The sequence below is a fragment of the Microtus oregoni genome, unplaced genomic scaffold, assembly GCF_018167655.1.
Source record: "Microtus oregoni isolate MIOR12 unplaced genomic scaffold, Mior012 000037F_ref0000500, whole genome shotgun sequence".
Classification (NCBI taxonomy): Eukaryota; Metazoa; Chordata; class Mammalia; order Rodentia; family Cricetidae; genus Microtus; species Microtus oregoni.
The window spans coordinates 17,526,799-17,544,261 of NW_024543096.1; the positions used below are offsets into that span (position 1 = coordinate 17,526,799).

The 17,463-nt window shown below is 36.0% G+C and overlaps 1 protein-coding gene across 4 annotated transcripts in view; it reads right to left on the reverse strand.

Annotated features, from left to right (window-relative positions):
- The window catches only part of Kcnh7 (potassium voltage-gated channel subfamily H member 7), a 421,266-nt gene that overhangs the window by 348,565 nt on the left and 55,238 nt on the right, over positions 1-17,463 (reverse strand). The gene's annotated exons all lie outside the window — the stretch shown is intronic.

A 17,463-nucleotide genomic window follows, 5' to 3' on the forward strand; every position in this document is an offset into this window, starting at 1 on the left:
ATTTAGAGATATAGATATTTGGCAGTTTATCTATAGAGATTTATGATTCTTCACTCTTTCTCCTCCCCTTCTCTCTATCTCTGTGTGTGTGTGTTCTGTGGGTTTATGCATATGTCCTATAGACTGACACATGATTTCTGAACAAAAGGAGAATGTTTAATACTTGGTATTTCTGTAGGTATAAAAGAATTAATGATTGATCTTTTAGATTGCTCCTGTTTATAAATATTTTATGAAGCCCCTCCCAATAACTACAGCATCTTAATCCATCATGCAGCTATCAAATATTTTACCCATATTATATTCCCAGATATAAGGTCTATTTCTTTTTCTAGAGTGAGTAACTGTACAATTCCTATATTTCTCAGGATGTCTAATTGTGCCTGCAAGGTATAATTTTGGAAGTGAAATTACTCACGTTAAGGGTATAAACGTTTGAAGTTTCCATACCTATACGTGCAATGGGCCTCACAGATGTTTTAGCTAGTTGTATTTCTATCAATAATCGATGAATCCGTCCTATACTCTCCGAAGCATCTCTACTAATCATGTTACTCTTTTCAACCTGATAAGCAGAAAATGATCTTTTAGTGTTCTGAACACTTTTCTCTAACAGTTCCAATGTTATTTTGGATTTGCATTTAATTCATGGAGTACATTTTAGTTATCATTTAAGGAAAATATTTTTTGATACATATGGATGACTTCTAGGATGATATTTATACCATTTATAAATTATTAAGCGTGTGTGTGTGTGTGTGTGTGTGAAAATGTATGTGGAGGTCAAAGAGCAACTATATGTGTTCTTCTTTAAGTGATATCAGCTTGTCATTGCTGTTTTTATATGAAGGGATGAAACAGATCTGGAAAGCTTCATCTATTACACACTAAAACTGTGTAAGCAAATTAGTACATCTTAAACCAATAAACTGGCTTTTATCTTACCATGTTGATTGTCATACCTATTTATTTATAAATAGCATCATTTATAAAATATTTAAATATGTTTAATAATTGATAAGCCATTTCCTATGCATTGATTTTTAGTCAAAATTATATCTTTTACATGAACAAATTTTGTACAATTTCATCAGCCAGTTAGAAAGTCTAATTCCATGTATTGATAAACCTTAAAATTCATACAGTTCCAACCTATAAAGCTAAAGACAAAATACCATCCTCCAGCAATCTATATACAAAAAAATCAATTTCAATGGCATATAGAATACATGTATCTGTTAGCAAAATGCCTAATAACTTTTTATGTTTGTATTTACTGGATAAGATGCACATAAAAATACTTCTAGGGCTTAAATTATTGACTTAAAATGTTAATTCACTAAATTATTGATTTAAGAACTAATTTGGGGGGTGGGAATTATTTGTAAATTGAAGGCTAAATACCCAGAAGGCATATGAAAACTTAAAGACATTACTCTTGACAAATCTAAACACAACTTTGCAGGAACATATGGGCTGGGAAGAGCTCAGCAGGTAATGAGCTTTCTTGCCAAGGCTTGCAGCCTCACAACCCAACTTTGACCTTTGAAATCCCGTACAGTAAAGGAGTGAACCCACTCCCATCAAGTTTTTTTCTGACCTCAACATATGTGCTGTGGAACACAAGTGAACACGTGCACCAAGAGAAACACACACACAAAATATTTTAAGAACATCTTCGTAAGAAAATTAAAATAAGAATGAAGTGACTGGAACTTTAAAAAATGTTTGACAAGTGGTTTGGCATAGGTCTTAATTTGATAACCAGTGATGTTTTCTTCTATCTGGTAAAAACACACATGTGCACACACACACACACACCAACAACCACAACCATCATGGAACTTTTAGCAGCACACATTAGTCAAGGAGGTAAAAACTGCCCCGTTTTCACATGAAACCTGAAAGCTGCCACCTCAATGTTCACAGATTTCCCCGAGAGCCATCTCACACTGACTTATAGGCCTACTATCGGATATGAAGAAAAGTGAATAGGAAATCTAAAGTTGAAAGGGACATCATTATCTCATCGGGGATAGGAGAATAAAGGGAAGTCAGTACACCCAGCAACTGGTCATCTACAAATGTCCAATTCTACAGTCTTCTCAGAATCTTTGGCCAGGAGCAAGACTTTCAGTTTTTGCAAAGCGTGACAGCAGTGGTCACCCTAGCTCTATGTGCAGTCAAACCACCCAGTGCCCTTTCTGTGTAAGGGCAGTCTGCTGGTGCACAAAAGGAAGAGAAGCAGGCTTGAAGAGGAGAGATGGGCTAGCGTTAAAGAGAGAGATTTTCAACAGGGTTCTATGGTTGCTATAGAAACAGCTCCTTTTGTTTGTACATACTCAGAACAGCTGCTTCTTTTTGGCTTCTGGTGGCAGGGACACCATGGAGGTAACAGAGAGGGGAAGAAACATCGCTAGCTGACACAGAAACACTTTCCCCAGCCAGAGTACTTTTATTTCACCTGGTAGCCTGGGTGGGGTCAATGTGGCTTGGCAAAAAAGCTAGAAAAGATAATTTCCAACAAGGAAAAGCCAAGGTGTGCTTTAATCTGCCAGAGATTTTGTGCTAATTTGAAAAATATCCCTCCACTCTTTTGTGCTCTTATGACTTGAAACACTCCATGTTCTTACAGCCTCAGATATATGCAAACTCTACTGCCAGCCCTCCCCCAGCAGGTGTTTTTTTTTTTCCACCAAGAGAAAAATACTTCTTGCAAATGCACACAAATCTCTCCATACCTTTCCAAGCCCTAATTAATTTCTCTAATTAGAGCCTTTTCTGGCTCCGACCATTTACTAAGTTGAATGGCTACATAAAAACAAATTTAATGAATATGCATAAACTAATAATCTTCACTGGCTTAACACTCCTGTTGCCCGCAAACTGGTATTGAAACCAGCTTAATAGAGTCTTTAATAGACCTCACTGGAGAAGGTCATCTCCAAGGAAAATGCAGAGAAAGCCCGTTTGCAAGACAGATTCTCTAACAACCACTTTTTATGCATTTTGTATAAGCAAGCATAGATATATAAAGCACACATGGCATATATGTGTACATAATGTAGATCCATTTGCTTCTCTGTAGTACATATAGACCTAAGTAACACGGAATGAAAAACAAACTTGAGGGGTTAAAACAATTGAAGCAAAACAGTAAAAACAGCATCTGCAGGAGGAGTAGTCAAATTGCACAATAACCAAACCTACAATGCAAACTTGCACAGTAGAAGGGACAGCTGTCCTTATAAACAAATTAATACTGAACATAGGTGTATTAGCATGTTTCTGATCCTCTGGGATTGCACAAACGTGCACTATGACAGCAAAGTAATGCTTTTCTTTTTAAGTGGAAATGTAATCATCATTTGTCAACTGGAGGCTTTTAAGCCTCCTATTTGTACTTAAAATCCAGGTGACATTTGGTTGGTTTTATCTGGTAACTGCACATATTCACATGTCCTAACTCTTAAGATTCAGCCATGGCAATTTAACTGGATATTTGCCTAAGACTTCTCATATCAATCAATTTATTTTATCTTTTTTTTAAACACATAAAATCTGAGTCAACAAATTTTGATTGGTTCAAAATATAAAGAAATTTAGAACAGCATAAATGTTTATGTTGTTAAATAAAAATAAAAATTTCTGAGATTTCATATTGGATTCCTTCATGTACATATTTACTTACTAGAATATCGACATATTGGAATCAGATCCTTTCACATCAGTTTCAGTTAAATATACATTACTGAAGTCAAGTAAGACAATAACAAGTGTACCCACCTTTTTAGCTTTTGCCAGCATGGTTTGGGACAAATATCTAACCTCTTTAAAAGTCAAGTTTGTGTAAGACAATGATACAACCACAGTGGGAAATAAATTAAGGTCAGGTATCTAAATGCATGTGGAAATTATAAATGTTACATGATTCTGCTATACTAATAAATGAGAATTTTTTTTTACTTTTCATTTCCTGAATTTCTTTTATTCTGACATCGCATGTTTTTCAGCATTATCAATTTTCTGAGCACCAGACTTTGAATGTTCCGAATACTCGTAACTGAAGTCTCATTGGTTAACGCAGATGTATTAAATCCAAACTAAAGAATTCACCCCTCTTAAACAGGTGATTCATTGCACGTCTGAGGACACTGCATTTCTTTCCATTCTGCAAGTCCCAGTCTGGGTCTTTGCTTTCATCCTCTTACAATCGTTCTCATTCTCCTCATTTACACTCAAGTTTTGCAGACGTTATCTTGAGTTCTTGCTAAACCACCCACAAACCCTAGATTTATTTCTCCATCATTCGAGAGACCAGTTCATCCCCCAATGCATCATACAGATCTCCTAAAATATCTGATGGTTTCTGCCTTCCTACTGCACAGGTCATGCGTCTCCCAGGACCCACAGATAATTCCATGTTCAAAATGCGGCCAACATGCTATTGCAGTCTTCCTTACTTTTAAATATATGCAGAGTGTTTTAAAATCTATACTTTGAGAAGCTCATGCGCATAACACACAATGTATTTTGAGAATAACTACCCTTCATCTTACCTTCAAATCCTTCCTGGATTCCCTTCTACTATGCTACTTCCAAAATTAATATCCTTGTTTTAATTTTACTTAATAACTCACTGAGCCCAATTAGTGTTGCCCATATGTGCAGGGTGTAAAGACATTCGCTGGAGCACTACCTCTGTGACATATCTCTGAAAGCACCTGACTCTTTTCCCTTGGTAGCCACCAACTGTCAATACCCTCATCCCTAGGGGTAGGGCCTCAAACATTTTCCTTATAATTGTGACTTCGCTTTCTACAAGTCTATTGAATCATTTGGCTTCTGCCCTACTTTGTGTCTTTATTTCTGTAATGCACTAACCAAAGCCAACTTGGAAAAGGAAAGAATTTTATTTAAGCTTACAGGTTGTAGTCCATCATGGAAGGAACCCAAGGCCAATGAAGCTTGAGAAAGAAATCATGGAGAAATTTTATGTACTGGCCTGCTTCTAGGCTCTTATTCAGCATCCTTTCTCCTACTGTCAAGGACCTCACCCCCGCCCCCCAAATGATACCATCCACAGTGCATGGGCCTCCTATATCAATTAACAATCAATAAAATACCCCACAACTATGCCCACAGGCCTGTCAATTAGAGCCATATCCTCAACTGAATTTCCCTCTTCCCAAGTTGACAACTGAAGCTGATCATATCTTCTGTATAAAGTTTGTCCCTGTCCCAATTACTCGAGGTCACCTCACATGGCATTTCTTTCTTGAAGATTTAGTAAATTCACTTCTTTTGTTCCAAGGTACACCATTTTGGGCACTATTCTGGAAGGTACCTTTAGCCTAGAGATATTCTTAATTTTGTGTATTTTTTGTCTTTGTTCATGTTATTCAACTTGATATTCATCATAGTGACGGTTAAACATTAATACTTAAGATATTTTTTTAAATATTTATTTATTTATTATGTATACAATATTCTGTCTGTGTGTATGCCTGCAGGCCAGAAGAGGGCACCAGACCCCATTGCAGATGGTTGTAAGCCAACACGTGGTTGCTGGGAATTGAACTCAGGACCTTTGGAAGAGCAGGCAGTGCTCTTAACCTCTGAGCCATCTCTCCAGCCCCTACTTAAGATATTTTAAGTTGAATTTATATATACAAATTTAGACATGACTACTCATGATTTCTTACCTATTTATAAAGTAAGTTTGATGGTGAATGTGGGCTCTTTCTTTTCTTACCTTTAACCTAGTCATAATCCTGTTACTTCATATTATCTCCATTCTAATATTTTATTAGCACCGCTAAGTTATTGGTATAAAAGTAACTGTTTCACAAATAGAATTATTGCTAGGGTGCATATAATGGTTAGTCAATACTTCTTAAAAAAATGGGCCAGAATTTTTTTTTTATTTTTTAAGAAGGTGTCTGTTGCTAAGAATGAAGTCTCTGTCTGCCATCCATTGGAGACACAATCAGATTGTGCTGACTAAAAAGACATGAATAAGGAGGATCTGAGTTGATAAAGTTATGGTCAAACTTTTAAATTATAAATGCCAAAAGACCAAATATATTATTACAATTCATTGCCATGTCAAAAACTCTTTAAGTTAAACAATATGTCATTTTTAAAATGAGAGAAGTAGGAAAGAAAAACCCAGGGCTGTAAAAGGCATATAACAGCCAGTCAGAGCTTTCAACTTGAACCTACATATTCTGTTTTTAAAAAAAGGAGGGTTTTTTTTTCTTCAGCATACAACTTATCGCCTGATTGCAATCCTCTGTTTTAAACCTGTCTTGTAGTAGTATCAACTCTATCACTGTTTAGCTTCATAAAATGCAATAATGTCATGACTTTTATCCTCCTTTCTCCACTTCATGCAGCATTGTGTACCTCTCCATCTTGGATTGTTTATTATGTCTCCTTTGCTTTTCCATCTGTCCCATTTGAAAGGATTTGTAAAGTCAGGCAAGCATCACATTCGCTCAGAAACGAGTGAAAAACATCCATCTATTTTAAACATAACACCTTGAATGTCCCATTTAGATCACACAGACTCCATGGTGGAGACCAATTAAGGCAGTCATTAAATAAATATAACCTCAATTTTTATATCTCTGGCTTTTTTGATTATCCCTCTCCCTCCCCATATCACTGAATTCGTTGCATTAAATATTCATTTAGTAGGTGCCAAAGCAAGTGAGTTATAACTAAGTTCAAAAGTGTTATGCAAAGGAAAAAAAGGGATACAGTGAGCTCAGGAGACATACAAAATGTTAGCTTCCATAACAAGTAAACCCTCAACACCTGTTTATAGCTAGATCCATTCCTCTCCCTGAAGCTTTGCACCTGTATTTTTCTCAAGTAACCAGCTGGTATGAATTTTCATCTAACTTGGTTCAGTTCAGTTTTTTTATTTCTCTTATGGATTGTATACACGCAGTTGTAATTAATATTTATGCTGTATTAGAATTATTCTATGGTAGCTAAGACTGTGTTTCCCTTAATTAACAATTACCTATAAGTCAAAAGTACAGTTTGTGCTTGAATATCAAAGGAAGAGAGTTCATAAAAGATAATAGAAATTGAAAAATAAAAGTGGACATAAAGCAAAGAAAACCAGCCCACAAACCACAATCCCAGAGAATTTAGACAACAATGAGGACACTAAGAGAGACTTACATAGATCTAATCTACATGGGAAGTAGAAAAAGACAAGATCTCATGAGTAAATTGGGAGCATGGGGACTTGGGGGAGGGCTGAAGGGATGAGGGGAGTGGCAGGAAGGGAGCAGAAAAAAATGTAGAATTCAATAAAAATCAAAACATAAAAGAAAAATGGAACTAAAATTAACACTTCCTAAATCCTATGCTGGGAATTTATGAGATTTTGAAATTTTTGCATACACTATCACAGACATATGGATACACACAATTAAAATAATTAAATAATGTATATGTCTAATTATAATTTTAATAAGTATTTGAAATACACAATTTGTAAAGATATTTTACATTCCAGGAATTTAAAATTCCTTATAAGCAATGAGAAAATTCATAAATAAACATTTCATAAGGTCAGTGTTTCTCAAGCTGTGGGTCACGACCCCTCTGGCAAACCTTTATCTCCAAGAAATATTTACATTATGATTCATAATAGTAGCAAACTTGCAATTTTAAAGTAGCAAAAAAATAAATTTATGGTTGGGAACCACTACAACATGAAGGACAGTGTTAAAGAGTCTTAGCATTAAGAAGATTGAGAACCACTGCTTTAGGTACTGTTTTATACATATATATTATTGTATATATGATAAGAGAGATTGTATACTATATATATAGTTTAAACATTAAATCGAAATTTGTCAATATTATAAATCAAAAAATGTGAATATTATAATCACAACCTAATATAACTTTAAGTACCATCTTTTAAAGGTGATATCAGAGGATTTTGTAGCAGGGCAATATAAACTAAAATTGTTGAGAAACTTTGAATTAAAGTATTTTAACTAATGACTCACAAGCATTGGCAAGAAGCCATTAGAAAGAGACCTCTACTGATTTGTTGGCTAGGGTTAAGAGATTTGAGAGGCAAATGCCCTTCCTTGTACAGCTTACTCTGAGGACTCTCCTCTGAGAGCTCAGCCAGATTGCCACAGGAAGAGTGGAAAAAGTGAAAAGGACCATTATTGTCCAGGAATGTGAAATCAGATTTGGTCCATAGCATAGAGTTGGTCACACAGAGATGGGCTCAGGACCAATGAGCCTCCCGAATGAGGGACCACACAGAGGTTGACCTAACACTTGCTCACTGTACTGTTATCTTTCAATTGACCTTTACAGATCTTATAATTGGCAGAATTTTCTGATCCCTCTATCTTACTCTCAATTAGTTTCTAAATTTTGTCAGAGGGGATAAAACATATCCTTTTGGACTTCTTGAAATGGGTCCATGTATGTATGCATTTATATCGTTTTCTCTCTCACTCTTCTCCTTCCAACTCTTACCATGTGTCCCACAACTCCCCAAATTCATGGCCCTTATTTTTAACTATTTTATGTCATGTATTATAATCATTTACACTACATAATGATTTTACTTAGTATTGTTTATATGTGTGTTTAGGATTGACCAATTGGTATTGAATAACCTATCAGCATAATCCCTGCTCTCTCTCTCTCTCTCTCTCTCTCTCTCTCTCTCTCTCTCTCTCTCTTTGTGTGTGTGTGTGTGTGTGTGTAGTCTGGATCTTGCCTATAGATATTTTCCTAAGGATGGGGCCTTTTGAGATTGCTCAATTGCTCAATACAAATAGACATTTGTTGTCATTTGCTAGGACTTGTTTAGGCAACCATATTGCTGAGATTTAATTGGTTCAGCTTTTCAGTCATGTAGGAAGACTTTATTTAGCAGCAGGTTTCTAGTTCTCTGGCTATCAGCTTTCTGCCTCTTCTTCCATAATATTCCTTGAGCCTCAGTTGTAGGTATTGAATCATGGACATATGGACATATCAATTGTTGGTCTCTGCATTTTGAGAAATTGCAGCTTTCTGTAATACTCTCTGTCATAAAAAGATGTGTCTTTGATGAGTGGTGAGAGCTATACATACCAGACACATGTGATGTGCTTATTTAAATGATTTTATCTATGATTTGTAGGAAATATGGAAATTCATGTAGTGCTACTATTAGGAAAAGGAAATAGTCAAAATCAGTCTTCAACAGGAATTCTTCAATAGTAGATAGGTTGCTATATCAATGGGAAAAAATACAGAAGTACATTTATTCTTCAGTCCACAGAAAACTTTCCTCTTTTCATCTACCCTGTTATTCTTTCTCCTCACTTACCCTTTAAAGCAGATTTGAAAATGTCTGGTTTTGGGTTCTATAACGTAATGCAATTTGAATAAAAATGTTTCATGTGATAGCACTAGCCATAGGATTTAATAATCAAATGAGTTATCAAAGAGTGATATCTTTAACCAGAGACAATAGGAAAAGTGAGAAAGAATACGAATGCTAGGAACAACATAGGTCATCACTGGCACTTTGTACCAGGAAACTGATCTCCTTTTTTCTCTCTGAAGTCACCGACGTGTATCTCTAGCCATTGTTTTTATCATTGTGGCAAAGTGTCAGATGTAAGTAGTAGTATGTTAATCCATACTTGCTAGTGGGTGTGTATGACAGAGTGGAAGCACCTTGGTATGCCACTTGACCCATGAAGGGTGCGTTGGATGACATGTGATTCGTAATGAATACTCAACATATGTTAACTATTGGTTGTTAACCCTACTAATAAAGCTCTGAATAAGCCTTCATTTACTGAAAGAAGCCCAGGACTTTGTGTCGTCTTTTTTGTTCCATCATCACTTCACAGGAATACACTGCCTTTGGGATTTATGCAAGAGCTTGCCACACTATGACCTCTGGAGCGGAAGCTTAAAATAAATGCCACATGCACATAGCTCATGCGCTGCTTTTCACCACTAGGAATCAATCCATTGGCTAAAACAGACAATTTAGGCCAAGTCACTTTCTCTCTAAGAAGTGTAATTAAAATCGTCCAAGACCAAGCCAGTGATCCCCGAGTGTTGAGCTAAAAATGTATATTGATTGGAAGAATGCATTTTGGATGAATTTCAAGTCACAAAGTGCTGGTGAAAACAGAGGAGGAAAGGGCAGAGAATTTGGGCAAAAAATAAGAAAGAGAGGTGAAAAGAAAGAGGAAGGTTAAAGGAAAAGGAAGGGTCAAGTTGCTAAGCGTCAGAGAGAGAAGGAGACACCAAGACAGCCATTGAAACTACAGCTTTTGAAAAGACACAGTAGTATAGTAGAACTTTAGCAAACTCCAACTTGCAAAGTACATGATAAAGTCCTGTAAATGGTTCTTTAACTCCTTAGGGTCATTCTACTGCTTATTTAACAAGACCACCAGCATCCTGCATCCTACCTATGTACTTCAAGGGGGGAGTAGTTATTTGAGTTGAGGAGGTAGTACACAGGCAGTATGCTAATTGCCTTTCACACATTAGTTGTATTGTCTCTTCTCCTTTCAGCTTTCTGAGGTTTGTATCATACTTATTTCCAAAGGACAATACCTACTAAGGACAGAGAAACACATTGCTGAGACAATTCTGGCCCATTAGCAGGTGGAGATATTTAACCAGGGTTATAATTTTTGACTGACTGAACTCATAACAGAAGAGTGTACTGAGTGTGCTCAGAAGAGTGTACTGGGAAGAGAGTACTGAGGAGTTTTCTTTTTTAACTTTTGTGTCAAAGAGGAGCAATAAGAATGGAGTTGATTTTGTTTGAACTACAATATTTAATATGATATATAAGCAAATTTTATCTTATTTCTATATATATATAGTGAGAAGCATTTTAATTTAATTTCATATTAATTTAATAAAGAATTTAGCTATAAGCTTAAACAGACTTCAAATTGCTTAAAATGAAAAGCCAAATTATACTAAAGACAGAAATATACATGTGAGATTATGCATATGAAGTGATCTCCCTGAGTATCTGTGGATAAAAGTCATGGTACTGATGAGTTATGAATTATGAGATGTGCAGATTATCCATGAAGAAAATAGCTGTGTTGTCAATATGATCAAACATCAGAATTCAGGATAATTGAAAGTACTTGAAAATTAGGGGATCTGTATAGAGAAAGAGGTGCTAAAGCAGGCACATTAGGGGAACCCTATGCTAATAGTAAAGTTGGATTAAACACTAATTCCTTGGCTTCAGAATAACCTACAGGCATTCAGCTTGCTTCGCTTAGACATGCTTCATTTTAAGAAGTAACTTCTGTACTTGTTATGTATTTCTGTAAATGGCTTTGCTAAGCCAACACTTCATTTTTGACCCCCTCTAAAGTCAAAACTTTGAGTTTTACTTTAATAAGATATAATAAAGCCCATTTATTAACTTCATAGCCAAGCTGATCAAGATTTTGCCAAGTGGTATAATTGAGCTGGCTGTAATTATTACTAACTCTTAATTGGTTGCCATGCTGGATAAGTAAGGAAGAAAACATCACCTTTTACCTTAATGAAGGTTTAACAACAAATACATGGAAAAAAGGCAAGATCTCCTGAGTAAATTGGGAGTGTGGGAGTCAAGAGAAAGGACAGAGGGGGAGAAAGGAGGAAGGGAGGGGAGCAGAGAAAAATGTATAGCACGATAAAAACAATAAGAGAGTTGATGTGTGCTATTTATCTGTGTGTTTGTGCTCATGGGTGTATGCACATTTGTGTGTGTGTGTTGTGAGTTTAAGTGTGTATGCATATGACTATGTGTACATGTTTGTGGATATGTGTAAAAACTCCCAAATGTTTAAACTGAGTATTGTGACATTTGTGACTAATGAAATTATCCTCTTTGTTGTATTTTAAAATGCCTTGTTTTAATTTCATTTTATTTTGATATTTGAATTCTGGGTATTATTTCATACAGATTCATCACTCGGGATTAGAATATCAAAGACAAAATAGTGTATAAAGAAAGTGGTAGCTTTCTTTGATAGCTCTAGAAAGAAAAATAATAGGAATAAAGCATTTAGAAAAACTGAAAATACCTACAATTAGAATGCAAATTTGTCAAAAGAATACCCCGATAGTATTTTATAATTCCACTCAATTAATAGTAATTGCAACAAATACTTCTATGATATTATTCAATCATTTTAATTCATTTCTTCATTGCCAAGGAAATTGATGTTATACTGAAAATTTCCTACTTGTGCATGAACAAGACAAATTGGCTGTCTATTAAGGAACTATAGAAAGGTGACTGAGTGAAAAGGAGGACAAAGCCAAGCTAAAGGTCCCCTTTAGTGTTCAGTGACAATGAAATATGCTTGTTATGTAACACTACAAATGACAGCCTCGGTTACACAGCATTTTACAATTTAATAACTTTATGGCCTATAAAATGTTAGACTATGACTGCTGTAGTCACTTAATATGGTCCAAGTACACTGCTAAGTATGTGACTTCTTTTTACTTCATGGGAGGATCCAAAGGCAGATACTACCATCCTGTATCTAAGAAGCCAAGCTGGGAACTGACATTTACCTGGGCATAAGTGTACCACTGGGACCAACTAAGACTCACACTCATGTCACTAGGGTCTGAAGTCTGTATTCTTTCTACTGTGCCATATTTGAAATGTTCCATGGTTCTAAGCTAACAATCCCCATCTTTTGTCCTACCCAGTCCTGACCTTCTGTTTCTATACTCCTGTTCTCAGGCTCCTTGCTGCAGCCTCTGACCTGCTCCAGAGCTACCACAGTTCATAAATTCCCAGTAATACAAAACAATGTCTCTTTCAGAACCTCCACTGCATGTTTACTGAAGGATGTTTTCTCATAAGTCCTTCCTTTCTGCAGAACTACACCAATTATGTTTGCACAGGTACAATTTTAATAGTTCACCTATTCACTATAGTTGAGCACATAGTTCCAACTGCTCTGCTTTTCCTATCAGACCAAGGTAAGAAAACTTGCCTGGAAAGGGTCAGCTAGGAAATACTTTGAATTTCGTGAGACCTACAGTTTCGGCTACTATTCCTCAACCCTCAGTACAGATAGAACCAGTCCTGATGATAGGCTAGTGGATGAACATGACCGTGTTCCCATAAAAAGCACATGAAAACTAAAGCTCTAAGCTCCTCTTTCCCAGCAGTCTATATTCTGCCAATGTAAGGTGATGGTCACCTAAAAAGATCTTTCACTGTTCTTCGCTTTATAGCAGAAGCCCTTTAGCACAATCCAAACAAATTCTGACGCAAACAGTCTAATTCATAACTCTTCTTTCAGAGCGAAATTTATTAAAGAAATGTAGCATAAAATAATGTTTCCTGTCCATTACATTCCCTCCTCAAACCACCTTCCATGGAGATTACTCGTCACTGAGAGTGTTATCATCCAAGAGAACAGGGTTCCTGTCTACGCCAGCTTAAGAGTTTAGTCGCTGTTTGACTTTGGTCAATATATTGAACATTTTCGATTCTGTATTCCTTTCTATTTAAAACAAGAATAGTAAAAGTATTGCCACTGTGAAAACTGGATTAGATGACTACATAAAATGAGAAAGAACATAGCAAAAAAAATGTACTACAAGTAACAATATTACTTTCTATGTTATCTCTTTCAAATCATTAATAAACAAATACAATTAATTCAACAAGGTGTGATCCATTCCTGGCACTGGGTGGGTGCTTTGGTAGCATACAATGTCTAGTTGGGGGACCACTTCCTTCATTATATGGTAACTCCATTTAGATTCCTTTAATATAATTTATATATTAGGAAGGTTATATAGTACTAGGTTTCCATATGGCTTTTCTTAAGGTCTTTAGGGTTAGTTGTCTCCCCTTGTAATCTCTTCTTTATCCTGCCCTGTCACCCCCTCCTCATTTGATTCATCTCCTCTGGTTTCTCTCAATCTCTTTACAGGCTACTTATTGTCAAGGCCTGAGGTTACCATACAAATTCAGACAGTAAGGTCCTTTTGCTGCAGATACCACCTACCTAAGTCATTTAATACACAGAAACTGAATGGTACTCAACTAGCAGATTCATCCATACTAACTAGCATCATAGTGCTGAGAGATACTATAAATGCTACCAAAGAAGAAAAATGAATCTCTCTCTCTCTCTCTCTCTCTCTCTCTCTCTCTCTCCTAGCTGTGAACCTGTGACCAACAATATCAACCTGCCTTCAAGATATACTTCTGTGACAGTAGCACAAATATTATGGGAGTAACCAATATATAATGATTGATTTTAAGGTCCACTCCTGTAGACAGAAGTTTCTGTCCCACCTGGTCTTATAGACGTTCAGTCGCAAAGAAACACACAGAGGCCAACATTAATTATAAACTGATTGACATTTAGTTCATGCTTTCTTATTAACTAACTCTTACATCTTAGATTAACCCATAATCCTTGTCTGTGTTAACCACATGGCTTGGTGCCTTTATCAGTGAGGCATTCGCATCTTGCTTCTTTGGTGTCTGGGTGATGACTGTAGACTGAGCCTTTACTGCTCCCAGCATTCTCCTATTCTGCTTACCCTGCCTATACTTCCTGCCTAACTACTGGTTAATCAGCATTTTATTAAAGTAATACAAGTGAAAAATCCTTATAGGGTACAAGACCATACCATACAGTACATATCATGAGATGAAATTCATACCTGACACTACTAAGGTGTCCAAAAACTTGAGACTAGATAGGTCATGAACCTAAGTGAAGACTCACTGCTATTAATCTCCTATTTAGAATAAAATACAGAATAAAAATGACTCCAAATGAAAATTTGGTATACTTATAGATTGCACTTCATTTAACCCCATCAGAGAAGCTTCTTCTTGCAGTATACAGAGACACACTACTGAACAATATGTACAGACTGAGAGACTGTGGAGCACTCAGTCTTAATCTCTTTGCAAGTGACACCATATGGGAGAGGAAAAACTCAGTTTTCTCCAATTTACTGACAATGGTGTATTAACCACACTTCAGGGAAGTCTTCAGATTCTAGGGAAATTAACTGGCCAACACAAATCATAATCCATCATTTTGTGTGATGTGTGTTTGGTCATGTTTTGATGGTTTTTGTCTTTTTCATTCTTTTTCATTTATTTGGAGAGAGAAAGATTGTGGAGGTGGGGAAAGATCTGAAAAGAGATGGAGGAGGAGGAGAGAAAGATGATCAAAATATATTGTATAACAATTTTAAAACTAAAAAATTCTCATAAAAATTTAAAACAAAGCAAAAAATTCAATCCACTTGAGGCTTATGAGTTTTATGAGATTTTTTTTTTAATCCTTGGTTTCTATGACTTGGGGATGCTGACCACTCTGTGTACACACTTCCTACTCATACATCCACAGCTGTTTTCCAGTCCTCTGCTCTGCTTTTGCTTACTCCTCTAGATCCTTCTGCCTCAAGTGGGCTTTCTCTTGATTGTTCTAGCTGCCTCTCTCTTGACATAAGAATTCAGTGATCATCTCACTTAGAGGATTCTGGGATCACAAACCTAGCAAACTCTATACTCACTCCTCCTTCATTGATTTGCTTCAGCTCGTTCTACAGAAAAGCAGATCTTTGCTTGTTTCTGTCTTTATCTTTCCTATACATAGCATGTGTTCCACAGACATTGACAAACTTGAAATCTACGGATGGGTTGCTATTCCAAAGTTACCACCTTTTCTGTCTCCTTGCCGGATAAATTCTCCCCAAACAAAGAAATGCATTCACAGAACTCAGGGGCCATAATTGATTCTGGTCACAGACAAGGAATTTTTCTCCCCTAGAATCCTGACTGCTTCCTTTTCTCAACTTTCTACTTTTTCATCTTTATATGCTGTATGTTATATTTTTTATAAATTTACAGATCAGAGTACTTAATGCTATAGTTCAAAACCATGTAAGGTTTCTTATTATCACAGAATACATTTGGGTGTCCCGAGCCTGACAGAGACAAGTTAGTAAATTCTCACCTGGCTTGCCAATGCTATATCTCACTACTTCCTAAACTGACAGCTGAACTAATTTCCATTACATTGTTTCTTTTCTATTTAATCTTATTGAAATAGGTTTTTCATGTAATATATTGATTATGGTTCCCCCTCCTCAAACTAGTCCCAGATTATGCCTATATCCCAACTCACCCAAATCCACATCCTGTATGGTCTCTCTCATTAGAACAAAAGAGGCATCTAAAAAGAAATAATAATAAAATAAGACAAAATAAAAATGAGTGAGTCTGAATATGACAAAACAAATAAACAAATAAGAACCAAAGAAAATGCACAAAAAAAAAACACATAGACAGAGACATTGGCAAACACAGAAACTCCACAAAAGTTTTAGAAACTATAGCAAATAAGCAAAAGACCTGTATGATAAGAAAAAGGCAAAAAGAAAAAGGAAAGGAAGAAAAAAAATGGCCAGACAAAGCATTATGATACAAAAAAAATCCTCCAAAAATACCATTGAGTTTGTTTTTCAAATACGGAGATTGAGGAAAAAAATTCTTTCATGAAAGGAGGTTTTGTAACAAAAATTTTTCTAAAAAGCTATAAATTACAGAATGGAATTTCATATTAGAGGGGACTTCTATTTCTCCTAGTTGGTCTGCCAAGGGTCCTTATCATTTTATTATAATGGTTTTACAATTGCATTAATATACCTGAAGAAGATTAATTTGATAACTCTCCCAAGTCAAGGCTTTCTGCTAAGCTCACTGCTCATCGCACATAACTATGAACTGTAAGAGGTGGTGTGAGATTTCCGCATATGTGATTCTAGGCAGAGAGTTAGAACATTGGTAATGTCTCCAGAACAACAGAATCACCACCGCCTGTATCGCTCCAGTCATGTCCAGGACAGATCCTTTCCCTTTTCATCATCCCACACAGTGAAGACTTGGACTCTGCGAACTTTTCACTGTTTTATTGTTGGATGCACAGACTGCAAGAGCATAGGTAACCAGTAAATATTCCTGAATAAATCATATCACTGAGTTCTTCGTGACTCAGAATATGTTACAAATATCCAATTTATAATGTAGTAAAATTATTTTAGTATTATTATATCGTACAAAAGAGGTAAAAGGGAATATATAGATGAGACTCCCTCTTGCCTCCTTTGCAGAAAAGAAACTTTAGACATTTAAGTTCCCCATTATCTACATTCTATCAGACATTTTGAGACAGGTTTAAGCCACATCGTTGCTGGAGTTATTCATCCACAAGGCCTATATGTTTACTTAGGGGAGAGAATTCCACAGTGTTCCACAGGCTCAGATTCCGACCCTGAAATTGCCAACATCCTGCCATAGTTACATTAATCACTTAACACCAACTTCAATTTAGTAGTGAGTTGCTTTGTTTTGTTTCTCTTTGTGGAGAAAATTAAACC